Source organism: Chionomys nivalis, chromosome 5 (genome assembly GCF_950005125.1).
Source record: "Chionomys nivalis chromosome 5, mChiNiv1.1, whole genome shotgun sequence".
Lineage (NCBI taxonomy): Eukaryota > Metazoa > Chordata > Mammalia > Rodentia > Cricetidae > Chionomys > Chionomys nivalis.
Genome location: NC_080090.1, coordinates 86,914,452 through 86,936,901, shown reverse-complemented (window position 1 = coordinate 86,936,901; position 22,450 = coordinate 86,914,452). Strand labels below are relative to the sequence as shown.

Sequence of the window (22,450 nt, the reverse complement as noted above, 5' to 3'; positions counted from 1 at the left end):
GGAAGAAGGGTCGTTCTCTTTTCCCAGGATGACATGGAGCAGCGTAGAGCATCTCAGGAAAGAGATCTCACCAAGTCACCTTGGGTCACTCCAGTGACCGCGTGGATGGCTGCTTGAGGGGGCGAAGCCAGAGATGGCAATCCCAGTGAAAAGAGAGGCCGCCATAGACTGTGACAGTCCCAGACGTGGAGAGAGGGGACCTGATTTGAGAGCTGGTTAGAACACTCACAGAACCGTGTGTCTGTTTGTGCCGCAAGATCAAAGAGTTAAGAGAGTCAAGGTTGGGGGCAGCAGTGTGATGGGCTAGACAGGGCCTTGAGGCTTCTTCAGTGTGCCTGCATACCCGGCCCTCCTTTGGACCACTATGTGATCTTGGGCCTAATTTTGCAAATCTATAGGAGAAAGACACTAAAGTCAATCTTACAGTCATGGTATATATCAGAGATCATGTATGCTAAAGGCCTAGCCCAGGGCTTGGCTCACAAGGACTCCGTAAGCCATAGAGGTAACTACCATCATTTGCCTACCCAAGAAACATTTATGAAGTGCTTGCTGTATGTAAGATGCTGGGTCGTTGGGCTCAGCCCATTCTCATGCGACTCATTGTCTGCTGGGAGAGAGGCGTGCAGAGGGACTGTCACATGCCGAGACAACGTTGGCCGGGGCGGAGGACAGAAGCTTTATTCTGCCCCAGCATCCCTTGACAAAGGACAATGACAGTGTAAACAATACAAGGCCAGTTGCCTGGCTCAAGACTGTCAAATCATCCCATCTTCATTCGGGAGTTCCATTCAGAATTTTGAAGTCACCCCTTTAAAGGGGGCGATTTCAAAAGGTCTTAGAGGGGCTCAGGGCTGCAATCCCAGCTCCTCCGAAGGCTGAAGCAAGAGGATGAAAAGTTCAAACACATGCCTGGTCTACATGTGGAGTCCAGTCTGGGTGTCTAAATAATACAAAGGGCTAGGGGTATAATTCAGTGGTAGAGTACTGCATAGCAGGCATAAGGCCCTAGATTCAGTTTCTAGTGCCAATAATAAAAATAATATTAAAAAAAATAGTCATTGTCTCAGCTGGCGTGGTGATCCCAACACCGGGGACATTGAGGCAAGAGGAGAAAATGAGCTGGAAGCTAGCTTAGACTAGTCGGTGAGACCTTGTCTCCAAAAACCGAAACAAAGGCGGCACCCGTGGCTGTAATGGGAATCTAGACACACAGAGAATGACACACAGAGCGTCAACAGTCCCAGAAAAAGCCCTGGGAAGAAGGGTTAGCTAAATAAGAGTGAAGGTCTGACGTGGCAGAGCCCCAGCTGAGTCCTGGGTATGCCGTGGGCACTTCATGTCCACCCAGGCATAGGAGCTGACGATGTGACTCTTGAGACACCCTCATCTGCTCCCCATCTGTGTCCTCCCGAGACCCCTTCCAAAGCTTTCGCTGTCCTCCCTCAGTTCTACCAGTTTCCTTGTACGCATCTCTCCAGACAGTTCGGTAGCTGCAACACTACCTGGCACTAAGGCAGGACGGCCATTCTGCTAGCCTCTAATCAAGACCTCCGGCTGTAAAGCCCCAAAGACCGAGTGACCTTGGCTTGTTGTTTTCTATCTGTGCAGGAGATAGTAACAGACCCTCTCTCATGAGTGAGTTCAGAGAGATGTAAACTTGGAACCCGACACCCCATCAATATTCCTTCCCTTCTCTGCAGCCCATATGTCTCCATCCTCACAGAGGATCAGACAACAGGCTCTCAACTGGGAGTGTTCCTAGCAGCCCCACTCCTGGGGTCTCTCCTTCAGCATCCCCTTCCTTCTATCTGGAGAACTTGGAGTATCCCTGGGAGGCCCGGGGTGGTCCTTGCAGCGGCATGATTCCGGCAGACCTGAGCAGCAAAGGGTGGGAGTGAGGAGCAGCCCAACTCCCCCCTTTCTGTTCTGAGCTCTGCAGATAGGATGGTGTCCTGAGGTGCCTGAGGGATATGTGGGGGATCTGGAAACTGCTCTCCCTCACAGACTGTGTGGGCAGCACATTTGAATAATTTCTGTAAACCCAAAGTTCAAGCTTGTTCCATTTCTTTCCCCAGAAGGCTACAGGGAGAGCTTGGCCGGCTGTGAAGCTCTTCTGGTGTGCACGTGCGCATGTGTGCACACACATACATGCACACAGACACACACACACAGACACACAGACACACACACACATGTAGGTGGTCTCCAGAAGCCCTTCAGGGACCCTTGGAAGGCTAGAGACCCAAGCCTTCCATGAAGATGCAAGACTACTCTAGTTCTCCATGGCCCAATCTCAATTTTTTCTTCAGCAGAATGGTGCGGTAGGAATATCCATATCTTGGGACATCAGGATTTAAAGGGGCAAGGCTCCCATAGACTGAACGAGCTGCAAAACCGTCTGCTTGAGACTAGGGAGTCGAAGGTTTCGGAAGTAGGAAATGACAGTCAGAGAGGTTTACCCTAAGAACAGTCATGTCCTTGGCAGGGAGGACAGAGAGGGACTGCAGAGACCTGAGGATAGACCAACCTGCCTCAGCCCAAGTGGCCTCAGATCTAATAATCAGTGGGGACAACAGGACAAGCTGGACAGAGCCCGTTTTAATCCCTGGTCATTGTTTTCCAATGATGTGCAGAGATAGGGAATAATTTGCAGAAAAATGTCATTCCAGTGTGATTTCAGCTGAGTTCAGGATTTCTGGTTTTATCACTGTACCAGGTATCCCATCCTGCCTTCCGCATTGTGCTAAATGCCCAGGCATGTGTATGTTCATGTATGTACACATACACACACACACACACACACTCCTTGCATAACTACTCTAGACTTCATTGGAATGACAGCTTCATCCCCAGAGGGCTTTGCGGCAGGGTAGACACACCTGTCTTGTTGACCCTGGCAATCATCAAATTAGAACCCCACCCCTGCATTCAGCAGCAGTCCCAACACTTACCTCTCTCTCCCTCTCCCTTTCCAGATTGATGCATTACCATGGCAACAAAGCCATCCCACAGAGCCTGAGTAAATGGGAAGGTGTCCCTTAGCAACAAGACTGGAGCAGTGGTTGGGGAGGATGCTGGTGAGGTTGGCGGGGAGGGCAGGCCACTGAGAGGATCTCCCGGCAGGGTCCAGAGGAACAGTTCTTGGAGCTGGGTCTGGGGCTTGCCCATTCCTGGAATGGGGCTGAAGATGCGTCCCTGTATTACAGGGATGTATAGTCACTTTCCGACTTGGGAGCAACAGATTCGTCTTCTTAAGAAAACCTTAAGAAATTTGAAAACTTTTGGGAACAAGAGTTGATTGATTGCTATAAAGTCGTAAACCAAACCCTAAGACTCATCGTGTAACTTCACTTTAGAGCTGGCCTCAAGTCCAGTAGGGAACACCTACTCAGTTATGTGCCCTGTGAAGAAGCCAGGTATTTGTTTCAGATGTGAGGACGTCCTGCTGGAAGCCTGTGGACATGTCCAGGAGAGTATTGGGTGGACCAGGAGGTGGGAGATGGAGGTGCCTCACTGCTCTGGAGAGGCCAAGAACCCGAGGGCTGCACTTGGAAGCTGGCCCCGACTTTCACCTCTTATAACTCTCGCTCCAGTTAGCCACCAGAGACTGTAACTGAAAGCAGGTCTCTGACAGCGGCTTCCTCCGCTCAGCAGCTTCCAGCAGTTCCTGATAGAGCCTGGAGTCGCCAAGTTGCCTTTGGAATCTGATGGCCCCCTTACCAAAGTCAAAGCCACAGAAGCACAGCCTTTTCATTTTGGGGGGCTGTGGGCCTCTTCAAGCTCAAGCAGGGACTTTGTCATAGAGGCGTGACACACCAGGTCCTTTGTGACCTGTCCGTGCCTTCCTCCTCAACTCCTCTTGACTTTCTCCCTCTTACGGTGCATGTCCAGGTGCATAAATCTATGTCTACCTCCGTGGTGTGCAACTCTACCGCTCTCATTCCTACCTACTAGGGAAGCTTTCTCCTTCCCCTCTAGCCAACTAGACTCTTGTTCATTCTTTAAAGCCCAGCTCAGTGACTGTCTCCCTGGCACACATGGCCCCTGATACTGTGTACACAGGCTTGGTCTCTACCTTCCATCTCTGTGTGTCTTTTACTGGGTTGTGAGTCACTCAAGATCAGAGACTATGTCTTGGCCCAGCAACCAGCACAGAACAAACAGGGTTCTCCAGATCCTGGAGAACCAAGATGGGGAACTAAAGAACAAGAGCTAACCTGAGAAGAGGGGGAGCAAACCGGAAGGTAGGACAAGAGCCAAGAGGAGGGGAGACGGTGAGGGGAGTCGGGAGGAGTGGAAGGTCCAGTCTGTTAATGACCACAAGGCATCATTGGAAACTCTGGGTAGATGGCCTGCTGCCTTGGTTTGCCCAGGACTTGCTCAGTCCTGGCGTGAGATGGGCCTTATCACCTGATTGGTGACCTTTTCCCGGGCAGGTCTGGAATTAGGACTGAGTACTAGTCTAAGAGGTGAATGGAGAGCGGGGAAGGAAGACTGAGGGCATTGTGGATGCTAAGTCACTCAGACCTAAAGGAGGAGGAACCTGACAGTGTGCCAGCCTCCCAGGCTGGCTCCTGCCTTCTACCCTGCAGAGAAAGCAAACAAAGCGAATTGCAGGACATCCTGTTCACGCTTCTTCCTTAACACCAGGCCCCAAGCCCACTACCTGGGTCACTCAACTTATCACGTCACTGCCCCAGTCCCCAGAAGTCGAGTGACCCTGTGCCTTCTGACGGGCTGGGCAGGCATTGGAGGCTTTATTCGGTTTGCACCGTAGTTCCTGCTTAGATTAAGGCAGGTCTTCTCTGTAGACCTGTTATCTAGAATCTCATTTGGGGGCTGGAGTGTGGCTCATCAGTTGACCTGGCCTGCTGAATGAAGGCTTTGTGTTGCATCTGGTCCCAGCACTATGCAAGTGCACACGCACTGCATTGTATAGAAGACCCAACTTGAAAGCAGGGATGGGCCTCCCTGGTTCTCTCGCCCTCACTTGTTTTCTTCCCTTAGTAGATACTAACTGCTACTTTTTGAGTGGTGGAACACTTCTGGGGCCCCAGCCTCCTGACTTCCTAAGGACTTCCTAAGGGTGGGGAACATTACACCCTGAGCTTAGGAGGGCTGTAGATGTGACTTCATCTCTTTGTAAAAACAGTTTACAAACCTATCCTATGGACTAAGAAAGAGGGACATATGAAACGCAGGGGCAAGAGACGCATTCATCTAAGAAGAGAGTCTCCACACACTAGCATGCTAGAGCAGTCCTGCTGGCTTATGCTCTATCTGTGTGATAAACTGCTACTTTGTGCCTCGGCCTCTTCATCTGTAGAATGGGTAGAATGGTGCCATTCTTCTGGGGTCATGTGCTGACGGATGGACAGTGACTGAAAATAGCTCAGTGTGGTTCTTGAAATATGTAAGGCTCTGTTCTCTGAGCCACACTGCCATCATTTCCTGAGAGTCCACCATGTTCAAGACCTGCGGACCACCGGTAGGTGGGGAGGGCCATTGAACCAACCACTCTCTCAGCCAATCATACGCAGTTCTGCCCAAATTATATGCAGGCCTGGGGGTCTCAGGTAAGGAACCAGAGTACACAGACTGGGAAAGGCTAGGGGAGAGGGGTTCATCCATGCAGCTCTAGGGAAAGGTCATTCATGCTGGGTACAGACCTTCTAGTCCGCCTGCTTTGGGGGTCACCTGTGCTCCTGTCAGGAGCCCCCCCCCCCGTGCTGTATGAGCCAACCCGAGAAACTCATTGGATGAGCTGTGGTGGAATCTAACTTTGGTTTGTCACTGGGACATCAGGAGGAAGGAGCTGGTGTCGTTTACATTGTCCCCCAGGGAAGGAATTTTAGCTTTTAGTGGCAGACTAATGAGGTGAATCATTAGTTGTTGTCAGTTTTCAGAGAGAAAATTTTTCTGAGGGTCTCGGAAAGGTTCTAAGAGCTTCCCCATGTAGGTGACAGACACCCCCTACATACAATGTGGCAGCCTCTGAGGCAGGTGCGGAGGAGGAATTGTCGGGAGATGGCTTTGAGATTCTGACTTTCCTCTCTGCGTCATCCTGTGCCAAACAGTGTCCAAACACGGCACAGCTCTAAACAGCCGCGTGGAGTTAGAGGCCGCTGAACTCACCCACTGGGCCACTGAAAAGCGTGCCATGTTGCAACACGTTGAGAGAGACCAGAACTCAACTCCCCGACCCCTCAGTTGAGTCAGAAAAAGTCAAAGAGGCTTTTGCTCTGATGAAGCTAAAGGTGCTCACCGCCACTGCAATCAGGCCCCTAAATTACAGAGCCCACCTGCCAACCGCCTGGTACCATCTCATTAGATGGGTGCCGCGAGAAGGTGCCATATGCCCTGTGGGAGCACCTGACCGCCAAGTTCCTGCTCCATAATTAAACCCCAAACCCCAACCTCACCCCCTCCTAACCCCCTCTCAGGAAACAACAAAGTTGCCTCCCCTGCCCCAGGCAAGAGAAACTCAAGCTGAGAATCACATGCGCTTTCAGCTTGGCCCTTCCATGACTATGGGGTTCTGGGAGACTTGGGGAGATCAAGTAAAACAGAGGGAGCCCCACATCTTGCCACATGGCTACCCAGAACCCAGCAAAACCAGCAGGACACACTGGCTTCCAGGGGATTCTGAGGCTGGACTTTAGGAAGTGAGGTAGAAAGAGGCATGGTGGGGCACTGAGACGGCTCAGTGGGTAAAAACCCTTTTCATGTAAACTGATCTCCTGATATCCATCTCCAGGGAAAGGGAGAATCAATCAACCCTGGCAAGGTGTCCTCTGAATTCCACACGTGTGCCATGGCATGTACCTGAGGGCACACACACACACACAGGGGCGGAAGTAATCCTGGCTCAAAGTCCACCCTAGAACACCCACACACACCCACACACACCCTCATCCCCTCCCCACTCCACTGAAAGATGCTTGGATACCAGTGACGGACAGAGTCAGCTGGGATACTCTCAGAGCCTTCTGGCCAAAGCTGTGTGAGACGTGTCTGGCTGACAGGTCCACCCTGGCATGGAGGCAGATGTGTGGTAGGAGAAATGGATTGGCAGGCGAGGTCCCTCACTAGAGAGGCTTCCATAGCGACAGAGTGGTGGGCTGACCGGACAGCGGGGAGGTACCAAGCGATTAGCTTGGCATAAATGCCCTCATGGCTCCAGGCAGCAGTGACCACTAGCCATAGACTAGAGGAATGGACAAGGCCAGCAGTCCTATGCAAATACTGCTGCCCGGGGCGAGGGTATGGGGCTGGAGGAAGGCCAGAAGCAGCCTGGGCTGGGAGGGAAGCACCTCTTCCCCATCCTTACCCCGAGGTCTCTGGTCTCCTGTCTGAGCCTCCTGGGCCTGTATGATGCCAAGTTGTATGGGAAGAACAGAACTATAAAGAAAGCTGCCCAGCCTAAAGGTGGTGAGTTTACCGGGACAGACAGGATCAGGGCTTCCAGTCCTCTATAGTAGAAACAAAAGATATGACTGTGGCTAGCTTTGTTTTGTTTTGTTTTTTGTTTTTTTCAAGACAGGGTTTCTCTGTGTAGCTTTGGAGCCTCTCCTGGAACTAGCTCTTGTAGACCAGGCTGGTCTCGAACTCACAGAGATCCACCTGTTTCTGCCTCCTGAGTGCTGGGATTAAAGGTGTGCACCACCACCCAGCTCGGCTAGAATTTTATATTAAAGTCAAGCACTAGATTGTATAAAGCTCCTAGCCAGAGCCCAGGAATTTGTCTCCACTGTTACAGCCAGGAAGTGCTCAGAACCCTCTCCAGCCCTGCCACTCCCCAAAGTGATGTTTGGCACCATGCCAGTGCTGATTTTGCCCTCTACCCCCAATCTGGGGATGGAGAGGTACAAACAGCCTTGTGGTCATGAGTCATGGCCTCTGAGGGTTAGCACAACCCAGAGAAATGCCTAGGCAGGTTGTGTCCCCTTACCACTTATTCAAGTCCCAGCTGTCGGACAGGGCTGGGTCCAACCAGACACGTACCAAGGGCCAGTGGGAAAGCTACTGTCTGAGGCCCAGCATTAGAGAGACAGCAAGGTGTCTTTGCAGTCACCCCAAATGAACCCAGCCCTGGGAAGATTGTAGTCTGGAGTTGATTTCCCTAATTTCCTCTCAGGCCAACTTCCTCTTTTCCTGCAGCCTGGGAGCCCCTGGGGCCCCAGCACAGCCAGGTGTGGCTTGAGTGATCACAGGGCCTGTAGAACAGGGAGGGGCGAGCAGGGGTCAGCATCTGGGGTCACCGTGGACAGGCACAGGGCACTGAGGAGTGAGGAAGAGGAAAAGGCCTAGCCTTATATCGGGTTTCTTCCGGGATGAGCCACGTGACCCAGTACCGTGAGCCCCTAGAGTTTCCCCGGAGTAGAACCTGGCTATACAGTGTGACAGATTCCAGACCTACTCACTGGAACCCATCTGAGTGATCAGCTTGGTCCACAGACCTTCTGCCTGAATGATTCAGGCATGTCTGAATGTGCGGTCACTGACAGGTGACCAAACAATGATGGCGTGACCGGGTACAATACCTAAAATACCAGGCCGTCCTGAATCAGACAAGTGCCAAACGAACTGGCAAGAAACCAGCCCCTCCAGAGGCCTGCATTCCAAGTGCCCAGCCCAGCCTCACAAGTTGGTGGCACCAGACAGAAGCTCATGTAGCCAGGGCCAGGAAGGAATCTGTGGCTTGTACTTCCCCAGAGCTACCGTTGGCCTAAGGAGTCTGCCAACACAACAACTCCCGTGGGCACTGCTATCTTTGAGCGTTTCTTCCCAGGATCCCTACCACTCATGAGCCATGACTGACTGCTCTTAATTAAACAACTGCTGAATGAATTTAAGCCAATATTTACTCCTGGAGAGATAGAAGGAGCGCACATCATCAGGGCAGCTGGAGGTCAGTGGGCCAGGCTTCTCTCTTCTCTAGAATGGCGGGAGGTTCTCAGACATGAACCCACCCCTTTGCCTTCTCTTCCCTCCAGGATAGGAAAGTCTGGAGGGGGATCTTTGTCCCTGAGAAGAATGAGAGGAGGCTGAACAGAGGAGGGATTTCAAGGCAGGACTCAGCAGAAACACAAACCACCCTCTTGAGACCCAAAGGCACCCAGAACAGTCCTGACCAGGAACCCAGATGGAAGCTTCCAGAAAAGGAGGCATCCCACAAGAAAGGATTGGCCTCTTTTCCCTGAGAGGAGGCGAGGGGCAAGGCGGGGACCTGGGTGAGACTTTGTTGAGTGATAGGATAAAAGAGGGCCCTCCATGAGCACAAGCAGGCAGCTGCCTCCTCAGAAGGACTGTGGTGCTGTAAGAATCCAGCAATGGGCCAGGCACTGGCACACGCCTTTCATCCCAGCGCTCGGGAGGCAGAGGCAGGCAGATCTCTGTGAGTTTGAGGCCAGCCTGGTCTACAAGAGCTAGTTCCAGTACAGGCTCCAAAGCTACAGAGAAACCCTGTCTCGAAAAAACAAACAAATAAAAAAAGGAATCCAGCAATGGCCGGTTTCCCTCATTCCCTCACAGCTGGCATTTTCTTTTACCCCCCCCCCCCCCGGCCGCCACCCTGCTGGTGTGAGTAGCAGTAACCCTTGAAATCCAGGAGGCATCAGCAGCTAACTCCCTGGCCCATGCACTTGGAGGAGAAGCAAGCAGAGAGCAAACAGATCAGAGAAGGGCTGGACAGCGACCGTGCAGACTGGAAGACTGAGCTCAGGCGCTGCCCAGAAGAGGTGCGAATGGCAATTATGTAGCAGGTCACATTTACCCCGAGGGTTAAACAAATGCTATAATTTCATTTTAGGGATGAGAAGACGGAGGCTAGCAGAGGCCAGTGACTTTCTCTGTCACTCATGTCATGCAGAAATGTCTATCCGCCGCAGGTGTGCTTTTCGTCTGCGACTGAAGCTAGGCTCCACAGCAAGGCAGCCTGGAGCAGGTCCGGCTCCAGGATGTGTGTGGCGGATTTCTGTCACACACCAGGATGCAGCCCCATCCCCACTGAGATTCTGTGAGTCATAGACCACAGAGTCACTCAAGAATGGCATAGATGCTCTCGGGATTGCCTGTGGCCTTGGGCTCTGGATTGACTCCATAAGCTTTGCTTTGCGTGGAGGAAATGTGGTCTGTTTCTACAGTTGTTTGAAAGTTAAATGTAATCTTGTTTACAAAACATCTAGCATGAGCTGGGGGCATGGTTCACTGCTGTGCAATTATGAGGACCTGAGTTAGAAATTCCAGCAGTCACATTAAAAGCCCAGTGTGCACACATGCCTCTAACCCTAGTTCTGGGCTGTGCTGGGGCAGAGATGGGGGGACCCCTGAGGCATGCTGACTAGCTCCAGGTTTCGGTGAGAGACCCTGTCTCAAAAGAATAAGGTGGGAAAAAAAAAAAAAATAAGGTGGAGGGTAATAGAGGAGGACACCCATGGTCTTCCTCTGGCCTTGTGCACACACTTCAACACACACACACACACACACACACACACACACACTGTAGATTGCTTAAGAAATGGCAATTCTCACCAGGAGGTAATGGTGCACACCTTTTATCCAGCGTTCAGGAGGCAGAGGCAGGCAGATTTCTGAGTTCAAGGCCAACCTGGTCTATATCGTGAGTTCCAGGACAGCCAGGACTACACAGAGAAACCCCATCTCAAAACACCAAAACCAAACCAAACCAAACAAAAACAACAAAAGAGAAGTAATTCTCAGAGCTAGAGAGATGGAGGCAAGAGCACTTGATCCTTTTGAAGAGGACCCAGATTCACTTTCCAGTACCTTCATGGTAAGTCACAACTTTTTCAACTTCAATTCCAGAGGATTCAATGGCCTCTCCTGGCCTCTTCAGGTACCAGACTTTGATGCTCATACATACACGTAGGCAAACACTCATACACACAAAATAAAAATAAATAAAATCTTTAAAGGGAAAAGAAAGAGTTCTCAGCCTCAGAGTGAGGCTCATCCTGCACTCACCTGGACCCGACTCAGCAGGGTCTCTCAGTGGTCCCAAGCCTGGCTGAGTGCCCTATTGCTAACTTCTTGAGAGTCTTGGTGCTGTTGTTTTGAGACAGTCTTTCTACGGAGCCCGGGCTGGCCTTGAACTTTTTCTTCTTCCTTGTCTTAGCCTCTGAAGGTATGGAATGACCGGTATGTAACCACCACACCTGGCTAAATTAATTATTTTTTGCTTTCTTCTTCTTCTTCTTCTTCTTCTTCTTCTTCTTCTTCTTCTTCTTCTTCTTCTTCTTCTTCTTCTTCTTCTTCTTCTTCTTCTTCTTCTTCTTCTTCTTCTTCTTCTTCTTTTTCTGAGACAGGGTCTCTTTGTGTAGCCCTGGCTGGCCTAGAACTTGTTATGTAGGTTCTGCTGGCACCAAACTCACAGAGATCTGCCTGCCTCTGTCTCCAGAGTGTTGCGATTAAAAACTAAAGGTGTGCTTCCCCTCCCCCACCCCCTCTCCTCCCACCCCCAGGTTTCTGATTAAATTCTTTTTATAAAAAACAGATTTATTTATTATGTATACAGTGTTCTGTATGCATGTACACCTGATGGCCAGAAGAGGGCACCATATATCTTTGTGAATGGTTGTGAAACACCATGTGGGTGTGTGACTTGAACTCAGGACCTCTGGAAGAGCAGCCAGTGCTCTTAACCTCTGAGCCATCTCTCCAGCCCCTCTTGGTTCAATTCTTAATACACTGAACAAAAAGCCCTGGCTTCTTTCATTTTCCAGTGGGTCCCCCAAATTATCTAGCTCATCCTGGATCTCACTTTGGGTTCAGTTCCCTGAATGCAGAAGGATTATGGTGTTCAGCTCTAAACCAAGCCCCGTCTCCCCGTCATGATGCCCTACTCTGTGTCACTCAGCCCCTCCCAGTGTACCTCTGTCACTTACATGAAATCGAAGCTCGGTGCAATTACACCTCTCTTTGGCCTCTGGTTCCTGCAGAATGATGCTTCCGAGAAGAGGGACTTCATTCGGAGCTTGAGTCCTGGTACCTGGACATCAAGGGGCATTTCCCCTGTGCCACCAGCTCAATTAGGGATCAAGTGTCTGTCCAAGTGAGGAGTCTGCCAGTCTCAGGGTGTTGTGGCCACTCCCCACCAGCTGGAGCAAGGGCTGCAGGAACAAGGTCGGGAGCCAGTTTGCAGACCTGCAGAAGGCGAGCTAGCCCACTGCCTTCTCAGTTCATACTGCTCTAGGCCTCTGACCTCCTAGGTTGCCCCTTAGTTGTTTTTAGACCGCTGCTCCCAGGGGTCCTTGAGCTTGCTAATTTGGTAGCCTGCGCCTCCTGATTTCTGAGAAGCAATACTGCCTGAGAGAGGGGAGAAGGGAGGTGCACTCTCAGGCTGGGGACTGAATTACTCTCCATTTTAACCCATTTCTAGCTCCGGGGACATCGGAGTGCCAGCTTTCACTTTTCACAGTGCCACCCACTGTGAGGGCTGAGAGAGGAGGCAGAGGAAAGTGCCTGGGGAGAAGCCGCAAGGCCTAGGGGAAGGAAGCTCGGTATTTCAACAGGGGAAATTCTTGAGCAGAAAGTCACTGCTCTTGGATCTAAAGCCTGCCTCTTCTCCAGCCAGCACAGGTGCTGTGTGTGTGTGTGTGTGTGTGTGTGTGTGTGTGTGTGTGTGATCTAAAGCCTGCCTCTCCTCCAGCCAGCACAGGTGCTGTGTGTGTGTGTGTGTGTGATCTAAAGCCTGCCTCTCCTCCAGCCAGCACAGGTGCTGTGTGTGTGTGTGTGTGTGTGTGTGTGTGTGTGTGTGATCTAAAGCCTGCCTCTCCTCCAGCCAGCACAGGTGCTGTGTGTGTGTGTGTGTGTGTGTGTGATCTAAAGCCTGCCTCTCCTCCAGCCAGCACAGGTGCCGTGTGTGTATGTGTGTGTGTGTGCGTGTGTGTGTGTGTGATCTAAAGCCTGCCTCTCTTCCAGCCAGCACAGGTGCTGTGTGTGTGTGTGTGTGATCTAAAGCCTGCCTCTCCTCCAGCCAGCACAGGTGCCGTGTGTGTGTGTGCGTGCGTGTGTGTGTGTGTGTGTGTGTGTGTGATCTAAAGCCTGCCTCTCCTCCAGCCAGCACAGGTGCTGTGTGTGTGTGTGTGTGTGTGTGTGATCTAAAGCCTGCCTCTCCTCCAGCCAGCACAGGTGCCGTGTGTGTGTGGGGGGGGGGGGGGGCTGATGCGGGCCACTAGGAAAGCAATGTATGGGGCAGGAGACCTGAGGGCAGCTTCCAACCTCCAAGTCCTGGAACAGGAAGGAGCCTAGGCAAAGAACATCCCTAAGGGTCCAGAACAGTGAGAGGGTGAGGCTGGGAGGGGGAGTTGACCCCAGCCAGACAGCTGGCTCATCCCACTGTGCCATCCAGATGCTGAGGCTCCGGGGCAGTATGGTGCTGCTGCTTCTGCCCGTGTCTCATGCTTAGATCTTGGGGCATCCTCCTGGACCGGAGAGACCTGAGGGTTCCCATTCAGGAATGATCTTAAAGATAAACATCCTATAGTGGACCTCAGCATCCTAAGTCTGTAACCTCAGCAACTCAGGATGCTGAGGCAGGAGAATCACAAGTTCAAGGCCTGCCTGGGCTACCGAATGAATTTCAGTTCAGTTTAGGTAACTGAATGAGACTTTCTTAGAATAAAAGTGAAAAATTGTAAATAGCCGTATTAATTGTTGTTAAATGTTTCTGAACATTCTCCAAGTGCCAAACACTTCCACGTACACCCAGCACTCACCCAACTCCAGGAGGTAATGCCATCAGCATTGTCCTGCATGTACTCAATCATTGCCTATATATCCATTTAGTTCATATATATTTTAAAGTTGTATTTCTTTGTTTGAGACACTGTGTAGTCCAAGCTGCCCCACCTGCCTTAACCTCCGTAGCGCTGGGGTCACACACATGCACCACTGAAATAAATAAAACATAGACACAAGGCCACACAGCTCGTAGCCCAGCCGGCTGGGATTTGGGCCCTGGCAACCTCAGAGTGGGTAGCCCACTCTCCCCAGCTCTGCTCCAAAGATCATGGCTTTGAGTTTCTGCTTCACTGTTCTTGTCAATGCATCCATGGAGCTGATCCAGAAGGTTTTTAGTTGAAAAGCCCCAGGAGAACCACTTCCTTTTGATTTGGTGTCCCTTTTTCCTGCCCAACACAGGAGGCAAACCTTAAGTTTGGGACAACAGCTTCGCTTCCCAGTCTCCAAGAACCTCCTCGGTGACCTCTGCTGCCACCTGCTGGCCGCCAGTCTTGGGGTGTTGGAAAGTTCTTTTTCTCTAAGGGACGTCATCCTTTCCCCAGGGCTAAGGGATCATTTCCCATGCCTACGGGACTATCTGACTCGACAGCCTTCTTCTCTTCTGAGATCCAGGGTGGCATATCCCAGTGCAAAAGGCTCTAACCCAGGGTCGGAGAGGTGGCTCAGCGGTTAAGAGGACTGACTAGTCTTCCAGAGGATCCGGGTTCAATTCCAGCACCTACATGGCAGCTTACAGCTGTCTGTGACTCCAGTTCCAGGGGACCTCACACCCATGGCAAACACCAGTGCACATGAACTGAAAGGTGAAAAAGACTCTAACCCTCCAGCACCCCATAACTCCTCCCGAGTAACACACCCCTGAGTGTAGAACAGGCCAATGTGTTGACAGAGGTTTCTGTCCCAAAAAGCTACAAGTCCCAGGCGCCCCTGAACCGCAGTACAGTGATGGAAGTGTGACCCCAAGCTCTTTGGAGGGCTGGGTGCAGGCTCTGCGGCTGAGGCATGGCCTGAAGGGGGCATGTGGGGGTTCCCAGTCAGTGGAAACTAGAAGTGAATGAGTGGCATGAAGAGAAGACAGAGTGGGGGCAGGACCGTGGGTGGGTTCTGATGAGGGGAATGGATAAGGAAATGAAGCAATGGAAAGGCCTTAGAAGGAGCCATCAGACCGGAGCTGAGCAAGGATGAATATGGGGAGACTCCCACGTCTTAGGGCAAAGGTCGGAGGCAGTTTGGTGCCTGTTTCTGTTCACCTGCAAGCTAAGAGCGGTAGCTCTTTCTCTTTGGATGCTAAGGATTGAACTCAAGGCCTTGGACAAGACTTTTCGTTGTTTAAATGCTTAAAAAAGATACACTAGATAACATTTTTTGTAAGGAATGAAAATAGTAGAAGGTTCCAAATTTCAACATCTCTAAATAAAGTTTTATTGACACACAACCATGCTGTTAGCTAGGCTATGTCTTTGACTGCTGCCTGTGGACAGAGGTCGGTAGTCGTGGTGCAGGCCTCACGGGCTTAAAGCATTCATTATTTATCCCTTTACCAAAAAGCTGACAGTCCTATGCCCTAGAAGAAAAGGGGGTGGGCCTTGGAGAAGAGCCGTGGGAAAGAAGGGAGACCTTAGGCTCCTGGGGGAGGGGGAGGGCACAGGAGCTGTGCCTAGGCTGGGCTCCCCAAGAGCCTTTCTAGACCCTGCCACAGTAAGAATGTTCCCGTAACAATGAGCCCGTGTCTTCCCAACCCTGTTTTGCACAGCTTGCTCCACTACTGTGAAAGCAAATTTTATACCTCTAAGCGAGAACATCTCTATCTTTACTACGGGAACCACGATGCAGACCTTGAAGGTTTGTGGAAACTTTTGTAAGATAACAGCCTCTTGTGGCCTTGGTAGTGTAACACCAACAGGCAAGGTTGTGAGGTGACTGTACTTTCCAGTTAGACCACTAGAGGGCAGGAAGGCCCTGCTGGCTGCTCGGAGGTCTGCAGGGTACCCAGCCTGGGGAGAAAGGCCCTCCCCTGCTGTTTACAACCGTGCCCTTTGATCAGCTCCTGTTCTCACAACCTGCCCAGGACCCGGCTAAGGCAGAGCTTCCCGCTGGGGCGAGCCAGGCTTCCTTCTGGCCCTTTCTCCGTTTCTGCCTGGCAGAACAGACTGAGGTGAGGCCTCAGGGTAAATGCTCTCTGCCCACATCTGTTTGCAGTTTGCAAAGCCCCTTGCAGAATCCTCCAGTGTCCTCTCATTTAGCAGAGCAGGTGACATAATAGTCTTTCATTCAGGTGAAGGACGTGAGGTTCGGAGAGATTGAGTGACTTGCCCAAACCTGTGAGCCGGAGAGCAGGGTGTGGGCATCAGAGCTGGAATAGTGATGCCCTGCAGAAGACTACGCTTACTGACTGTACTTTCCAAGGAGTCTGCCTCCATCTTCCACAGTTCTTTGTGCTCCTGCTCCCACATCGGGAGGAAAACTGGTAGAACTTCCCAACTTCCCTTTCCATACCACCCACAGATGCTTCAGACATATGAGCTTATTTCTGCAGACTTCAGCTCCCCTGGGAATTAGTGGACAGGGGTGGAAGTTGGGAACACAAAGGCAGATACACATTCATTCACACACTCATATATTCTAATATTTACACACATACACACACAAAAAAAATCCTCCAAGTCACAAACACTCATCTATAGTCACACACACACACACATATTCACATATACTTTTAGACACATGCACACTTACATACACAAATCGGCACACAAATGGGCACACACTCTCACACATACACCCACTTGCAAATGCACACAGTTACACACACTTTCAGAAACACACACATGTCTAAGTTCAGACAGAAACAAAGAAGCCATGGGCTGAAGTGGTCAGGGAAGGTGGCCTGGGCAGGGAATTGGTCTATGTCAGACAGGAAAACATATCTGTATATTTGCGAGTATCTCCAGGCAAAAGGACACACTCCTCTTTACTCACACTCAACGCTGGGACAGTTCTGTGGCTGTATAGCTCCATCCCCTCCCACTGGCCCTTCAGGCATGTCGGGAACTGCAGACATGCTGGCTGGAGGAGATCAGGAAGAGGAGGGAGGCAGGTAGCTGCCATCTCAGTAGGCACTCTGCCCTCGACATGGCTCACAGCTTGGCATTGTGGTCTACGTGGCTGCCGAGAATGTTCCTGCATCGAGGGCTTCCCCACACACAAATGCCCGCCCTGGCATGGCCTAACAGGCAAGGAAAGTAGAATAGCTCTAGGAAACAACTGCTTTATCTTAGAGTATTCTAGAAACGGTTCACTGAGCCCTCAACCAAGGGTGCCCCCTGTAGAATTGTGCTCCAGGTCCTATGGGTTCCCGGCCCTACGGCATTGTGAGCCAGGCTGAGTCAGGAGAGTCTAGGCTATCTGTCCTTAGAGAAAGCCCCTCTTAGTCCAAAGTGCTGCCTGTCTTCCCACCCTCTCCCCACATTCCCAGCTTCCCCTACCCACGCACAGACATAGGAGTGCCCTCTGGGCTTCTCAGTGGGTCGCCTTGCTACTCGTGGGGCAGATCACCAGAGTCTCCTTCAGTTTGGTACAGGTTCACTGCTGGGGTTAGGGTCCCCCACCATGATCTTAGCACATGGAAGGATATAACACCCCAGTGTCAGGAGAAAGCTTGGGAAACTCCATCCTACACTCTGAAGAGCTCAGGGGCCAGCAGGACCTGGTGGAAGGCCTGAAGCGGAGGCACAGACTGCAGGAGAAGATGAGCAAAGGGTCTGGGGAATCTAGGGTTCTTTAAGAAACAGTGACTCTGGAAGTTTCATCGGGACGGAACCTTCATCTGGCGATGGATCGAGGTAGAGACAGAGTCTCAATTTGGAGCAACGGTCTGAGCTCTTAAGGTCCAAATGAGGAGCAGAAGGAGGGAGAACATGAGCAAAAAATCAGGACCACGAGGGATGCACCCACCCACTGTGACAGTGGAACTGATTTATTGGGAGCCCACCAAGGCCAGCTGGTCTGGGACTGAATAAGCATGGGTTGATTCCGGACTCTCTGAGCATGGCGGTCAATGAAGACTGATGAGAAGCCAAGGACAATGGCACTAGGTTTTGATCCTAATACATGAACTGGCTTTGTGGGAGCTTAGCCTGTTTGGACGCTCACCTTTCTGGACGTAGATAGAAGGACCTTGGTCTTCCCGCAGGGCAGGGAATTTGGACTGCTCTTCAGTATCGAGAGGGAGGGGGAATGGAGTGGGGGGAGGAGAAGAGGAGTGGGGATAGGGGGAGGGAAGTGGGGGGAGGGCAATATTTGGGAGGAGGGGAGGGAAATGGGAAATGGGGAGCAGATGGAAATTTTAATTAAAAAAGAATAAAAATAAATAAATAAGTAAAAAAAAAGTATAATAAAATAACAAAAAAAAAAAAAAAGAAACAGTGACTCTGCTGCGAGGTATCAGGGGACCTGGGGAAAATGGGACAGGGAGGAGAGGTCCAGGGGAGCATGAGGCAGCACCTCTACCTGGGTGTCCCACAGATACCTCCCAGGTAAATGTATCCCAGCCGGAACCAGGTGACCTCCTGAAAGCCTTTCTCTGTTCCTACAGCTTGGCTGGCTGGTGGCATGTAAACCCTCCCCTAAGCACCCTGCCAGAAACAGGCAAATCCCCCTCACACCCCCCCCTCCCAGCTTTGCACTCCCTGCCAGCTCCACAGTGTGCCAAGTTTACCACTCAGTTTTCTCAGATCTACCATTCGCTCTCCCAGCTCCTCAGCCTTCTTCCTGCCTGATTGGAGCAATGGCCTCCTCCCTCCCTCCCCTAACTGCTCCCGTCCCTGCGGGGTGGCAGGAGGCGCTTCAGCGCTGCTGAAGGGGTTCTGTGCTTCCCCTTCTGTCTGCCTAGGTAGCACAGTGTGGGGTGAGATGCTGAAGCCAGACATCGTAGGTTCAAACCCAGCCTGCAGATTTAGAGCCGGGCAAGCCTACTTTATATCTAGAGAAAGTGAGAGTCTCTCTGTCACCATCCCTCTCTAGTGAGCCAGAATTTAACAAAATAGGTCTCAGGCCCACCATGGGGAGTAATTAGATTTTCCTTGTGTGAGTTCCTAGCTCCGCCCATTTCCTCTCCTGCTCCCCCTGGGCTCCCTCTTCTTCCTCACCTGTCTCACCCACCTCAGCGGTTCAGCGTGTCTGCCTCCTCCTCCTCCTCCCTCATTGCATGCTGCTCCGCCCCTCCATGCTGCCCACCTCAACCCTGCTTCCCTGGCCAGTGGCCACCATTCTTCTTGGTCTCCCCTTGCGAGATTGAATGCTGCTGTGGGCAGACCTGGCTCCCCAGAGCTCTCATTCTGGTCTGTGCTGCAGCCATAGCACCAGCCAGTACTACAGTACTGGGAGACTTGGTGAGCTGTGGTCCAGGTGCGCTCACAGCATCTGTGCCTGCTCCACCGCTTAGGGAACTGGGGATGCAGTGAGGACCAAACAGGAAGGGACTACATCATAGCCTCGGGATCCTGGGGACTTCTGAGCAGAGTGGCCAGCAGTGGGACGGGACAAAGGGAAAGGAGAGAGCGGCTGGTTCTGCTTTTTCCCAGGGCCATGAGGGGTTCCCAGAATCCTTAGGACTGGTCCCACGGTGACACAAAAGTGTTTTCTGAGCTGGAGTCAGAGCCAGCCCAGCCCAGCGCCCCTAGATGGGTGGTGACTGCTGGATTAGCTTCCTGTGGGGCTGGGATTCATCCATATGCTTCTTCACCCATCCAATCCATCCTTCAGAACTTTGTGCATAGTGTATGTGTACATGTGTGTAAGTGTGCCATGAACACGGAGATGCCAGACATCAACTTTGGGTGTCTTTTCCTCTATCCCAGGATCCGCCTCTCCTTCTTCCACGTGGCCCTGCCCTCTGAGTGCTAGGAATCCCAACTCATGCCCTCACCCTTGACCATGACCTCAGCAATGTTTCTGTCGTCATTGCCACCATCCTCAGGCACTCGGGCAATGGAACCTACGGCCTCTTGCTGGCACACTCTACTGAGGATTCACCCCCAGTCTCACTCACTAACTTTATTGTATCACTGTATGAGCAGACAGGCATGGCACGAAAGACAAGACACAGGCCATTGCTAAGATACATTCAGAGTTGGGCGGTGGTGGCGCACACCTTTGATCCCAGCACTCGGGAGGCAGAGGCAGTCAGATCTCTGTGATTCTGAGGCCAGCCTGGTCTACAGAGCAAGTTCCAGGACAGCTAAAGCTATAGAAAGAAACTTTGTCTCGAAAAATCAAAATAAATAATAAATCAATGGCACCTTCGGCGCTGGCACCTGGTGAGTGTGACGTCATGAGAGACAGGCATCACAGAAGGAAGCTGCATCATGCACGTCACCATTGACACAGTGTGGAGCACAGTGTTTTAATGGGACGGTTGTCTGCCGCTGTCCAAGTGATACAGTTGCTTAAGACAGTCTCTGTAGCCATCCCTGTGACAGCACTGCTTCCTGACCCTAGGGGCTAAACGTGAAGCCACCAGGCCCCTCCAGCTCCAAGTGTCCAGAGCCAGGTTCAAGTCAGTCGGGGTGACTGCAAAGTGAAACCTAAGTTCCACCCATCCCCAGTTGTCCCCACCCCACCCCCACCCATCCCCAGTTGTCCCCACCCCACCCCCACCCATCCCCAGTTGTCCCCACCCCACCCATCCCCAGTTGTCCCCACCCCACCCCCACCCATCCCCAGTTGTCCCCACCCCACCCATCCCCAGTTGTCCCCACCCCACCCATCCCCAGTTGTCCCCACCCCACCCCCAGCCATCCCCAGTTGTCCCCACCCCACCCCCAGCCATCCCCAGTTGTCCCCACCCCACCCCCACCCATCCCCAGTTGTCCCCACCCCACCCCCACCCATCCCCAGTTGTCCCCACCCCACCCCCACCCATCCCCAGTTGTCCCCACCCCACCCCCACCCATGCCCAGTTGTCCCCACCCCACCCCCACCCATCCCCAGTTGTCCCCACCCCACCCCCACCCATCCCCAGTTGTCCCCACCCCACCCCCACCCATCCCCAGTTGTCCCCACCCCACCCCCACCCATTCCCCAGTTGTCCCCACCCCTGCCCCAGGCAGCTGTGACACCTGTTTCTGGGCCCCTTCCCGTTACCCATCTAGAATAGATCAAATATTTTTTTAAAATCTTGGCCCTGAAGCTGGACAGCCTGGATTTCAGTCCCACTTCAACACTTCAGTGGCTGAGTGACCTTGGGCAAGCCTCCTGTGTGACCTCAGACAAAGCTCCTAACCTCTCTGAGCTGCAGCTTCTATGTTTGCCACAATTGCCAGCCGTGCCTGTGCTTGGCTAGCGCTCTGTTTTTTGGGGTGCCTCCTTTGCCTTTGCTACCTCGTGTGCTGAGGGACTTGTCTTCCCGTCTTAAGGTTCTGGAGAGGAAGGGTAGTTTGACTTCTTCATCATCTTGGTATCCCCAGGGAGGGACACAGAGCTTCACTCAGAGCAGGCAGGCCCAAAATACTTGTTGAATGGTCAGTATGGGTGCTGAGTGAGGACAGAGCACCCTGGCTGTCAGGGAGTGGGCGGTGGCCCTCTGCAAGTCACAGGGTGCTGGTGGGGCCGGGCATGGTAGGGCCACCCTCTGAAGCAGATACGCAGGGAAGGGAACTCTGCAGCCAGTCTAGAGGACTAACTGGCCACCACTGAGCTTCTGGACCAGGAACAGCTGAAGGGACCGTCTACATGGTCCTGCTCAGATGAGGGGCTCTCTGCCAGTTAGGTATGGGAAAAGGGTACCCAAGGAATTTTGAGGTTCCAAGAAATACGGTACACTTGGTAGTCACCACAGTAGAGTGGGAAGGAGGGTTGGACCTTCTGGGACAGAACACTCAGCTCTGGCAGAACAGGCTCCGTGAGGAGACCCTGCTTCAAAATAAGATGAGGAAAAAAAAATGCAAGCAGGTAAGTGCGCAGAAGTCAGAGTGGGGGAGTGCATGAGCCATGGCAGGTGTCTGTGGCATCTTTCAGAAAGAGAGATTTCAACAGAGACCCCAGTGAGTGGCAGCTTGCAGGAAGCCCCATGTGTCTGTCTGAGAGGCCAGGCTGTGGACTGGCAAGAACTGAAGCAATGGGCAGAAGAGATCTGGGGAGCCAGAGAGGCAGAAGCAAGAAGAGAGAGCAGAGCTGACGGTGGGGCCCTCAGTGGGGTCAGGGACAGTTGGGTTAGATTGGGGAACCCTTTTCTTGATTTGTATGTTGGTTGGTGTTGTTTTTGAGACATCATCTCACTATGGAGCCTTGGCTGGTTGCAAATTCTCAGCTTTTCTCCAGCCTCGGTGCCCCTACCCCCCAGTGCTTAGATTACAGGCATGGGTCATCATGGTAGCAATCATTTGGATTTTGTTGTTATTTTGGTTTGGTTTTGGTTTTGGTTTTTCCAGACAGGGTTTCTCTGTGTAGCCCTGGCTGTCCTGGAACTCGCTCTCAACTAGGCTGGCCTCGAACTCACAGATCCACCTGCCTCTGCTTCCTGAATGCTGGGATTAAAGGTGTGCACCCTCACTACCCAGCTTGTCATTTGGATTTTGCTCTAAAGGTAACCAGCCAGCTGGTAGCTAAGATTGAACAAGTTTGTATTTTTACTTTTTGCTATTGGGTTTTAGGAACTCAGGCGCCAACCTTTAGTTAGCCTGTT

General features: G+C 52.0%; 1 protein-coding gene across 1 annotated transcript in view; it reads right to left on the bottom strand.

The window, feature by feature from the left end:
- The window catches only part of Cdk18 (cyclin dependent kinase 18), a 30,416-nt gene extending 27,451 nt beyond the window's left edge, over positions 1-2,965 (bottom strand). The window contains exon 1 of the mRNA XM_057770223.1: positions 2,955-2,965. The gene's annotated coding sequence lies outside the window, so the exon portion shown is untranslated. The remainder of the gene's footprint in view (positions 1-2,954) is intronic.
- Between the last annotated feature and the right edge of the window lie 19,485 nt (positions 2,966-22,450).